Raw genomic sequence first — 2,875 nt, 5'->3', positions numbered from 1 at the left:
AGATAAGGTGTCCATAGGTGTGTGGATTTATCTTTGGGCTTTCTATTTTGTTCCATTGATCTATATTTCTGTCTTTGTGCCAGTACCATATTGTCTTGATGACTATGGCTTTGTAGTAGAGCCTGAAGTCAGGCAGGTTGATTCCTCCAGTTCCATTCTTCTTTCTCAAGGTTGCTTTGGCTATTTGAGGTTTTTTGTATTTCCATACAAATTGTGAAATTATTTGTTCTAGCTCTGTGAAGAATACCGTTGGTAGCTTGATAGGGATTGCATTGAATCTATAAATTGCTTTGGGTAGTATACTCATTTTCACTATATTGATTCTTCCAATCCATGAACATGGTATATTTCTCCATCTATTAGTGTCCTCTTTGATTTCTTTCACTAGTGCTTTATAGTTTTCTATATATAGGTCTTTAGTTTCTTTAGGTAGATACATTCTTAAGTATTTTATTCTTTTCATTGCAATGGTGAATGAAATTGTTTCCTTAATTTCTCTTTCTGTTTTCTCATTATTAGTGTATAGGAATGCAAGGGATTTCTGTGTGTTGATTTTATATCCTGCAACTTTACTATATTCATTGATTAGTTCTAGTAATTTTCTGGTGGAGTCTTTATGGTTTTCTATGTAGAGGATTATTTAATCTGCAAACAGTGAGAATTTTACTTCTTCTTTTCCAATTTGGATTCCTTTTATTTCTTTTTCTGCTCTGATTGCTGTGGCCAAAACTTCCAAAACCATGTTGAATAGTAGTGGTGAAAGTGGGCACCCTTGTCTTGTTCCTGACTTTAGGGGGAATGCTTTCAATTTTCCACCATTGAGGATAATGTTTGCTGTGGGTTTGTCATATATAGCTTTTATTATGTTGAGGTATGTTCCTTCTATTCCTGCTTTCTGGAGAGTTTTTATCATAAATGGATGTTGAATTTTGTCAAAGGCTTTCTTTGCATCTATTGAGATAATCATATGGTTTTTATTTTTCAATTTGTTAATGTGGTATATTACATTGATTGATTTGCAGATATTGAAGAATCCTTGCATCCCTGGGATAAAGCCCACTTGGTCATGGTGTATGATCTTTTTAATGTGTTGTTGGATTCTATTGCTAGAATTTTGTTAAGGATTTTTGCATCTATGTTCATAAGTGATATTGGCCTTTAGTTTTCTTTTTTTGTGGCATTTTTGTCTTGTTTTGGTATTAGGGTGATCGTGGCCTCATAGAATGAGTTTGGAAGTTTACCTTCCTCTACAATTTTCTGGAAGAGTTTGAGTAGGATAGGTGTTAGCTCTTCTCTAAATTTTTGGTAGAATTCAGCTGTGAAGCCGTCTGGACCTGGGCTTTTGTTTGCTGGAAGATTTCTGATTACAGTTTGAATTTCCGTGCTTGTGATGGGTCTGTTAAGATTTTCTGTTTCTTCCTGGCTTAGTTTTGGGAAGTTGTGCTTTTCTAAGAATTTGTCCATTTCTTCCACGTTGTCCATTTTATTGGCATATAATTGCTGATAGTAGTCTCTTATGATCCTTTGTATTTCTGTGTTGTCTGTTGTGATCTCTCCATTTTCATTTCTAATTTTATTGATTTGATTTTTCTCCCTTTGTTTCTTGATGAGTCTGGCTAATGGTTTGTTAATTTTATTTATCCTTTCAAAGAACCAGCTTTTGGTTTGTTGATTTTTGTTATGGTCTCTTTTGTTTCTTTTGCATTTATTTCTGCCCTAATTTTTAAGATTTCTTTCCTTCTACTCACCCTGGGGTTCTTCATTTCTTCCTTTTCTAGTTGCTTTAGGTGTAGAGTTAGGTTATTTATTTGACTTTTTCTTGTTTCTTGAGGTATACCTGTATTGTTATGAACTTTCCCCTTAGGACTGCTTTTACAGTGTCCCACAGGTTTTGGGTTGTTGTGTTTTCATTTTCATTCATTTCTATGCAAATTTTGATTTTTTTTTTATTTCTTCTGTGATTTGTTGGTTATTCAGCAGCGTGTTGTTGAGCCTCCATATGTTGGAATTTTTAATAGTTTTTCTCCTGTAATTGAGATCTAATCTTACTGCATTGTGGTCAGAAAAGATGCTTGGAATAATTTCAACTTTTTTGAATTTACCAAGGCTAGATTTATGGCCCAGGATGTGATCTATCCTGGAGAAGGTTCCGTGTGCACTTGGGAAAAAGGTGAAATTCATTGTTTTGGGGTGAAATGTCCTATAGATATCAGTTAGGTCTAACTGGTCTATTGTATCATTTAAAGTTCGTATTTCCTTGTTAATTTTCTGTTTAGTTGATCTATCCATAGGTGTGAGTGGGGTATTAAAGTCTCCCACTATTATTGTGCTATTGTTAATTTCCCCTTTCATACTTGTTAGCATTTGTCTTACATATTGTGGTGCTCCTATGTTGGGTGCATATGTATTTATAATTGTTATATCTTCTTGGATTGATCCTTTGATCATTGTGTAGTGTCCTTCTTTGTCTCTTTTCACAGCCTTTGTTTTAAAGTCTATTTTATCTGATACGAGGATTGCTACTTCTGCTTTCTTTTGGTCTCTATTTGCCTGGAAAATCTTTTTCCAGCCCTTCACTCTCAGTCTGTATGTGTCCCCTGTTTTGAGGTGGGTCTCTTGTAGACAACATATGTAGGGGTCTTGTTTTTGTATCCATTCAGCCAGTCTTTGTCTTTTGGTTGGGGCATTCAACCCATTTACATTTAAGGTAATTATTGATAAGTATGATCCCGTTGCCATTTACTTTATTGTTTTGGGTTCGAGTTTATATACCCTTTTTGTGTTTCTTGTCTAGAGAAGATCCTTTAGTATTTGTTGGAGAGCTGGTTGGTGGTGCTGAACTCTCTCAGCTTTTGCTTGTCTGTAAAGCTTTTGA

The sequence above is a fragment of the Bison bison genome, unplaced genomic scaffold, assembly GCF_000754665.1.
Source record: "Bison bison bison isolate TAMUID 2011002044 unplaced genomic scaffold, Bison_UMD1.0 scf7180017864334, whole genome shotgun sequence".
Taxonomy (NCBI): domain Eukaryota; kingdom Metazoa; phylum Chordata; class Mammalia; order Artiodactyla; family Bovidae; genus Bison; species Bison bison.
This window is presented reverse-complemented; position numbering follows the sequence as displayed.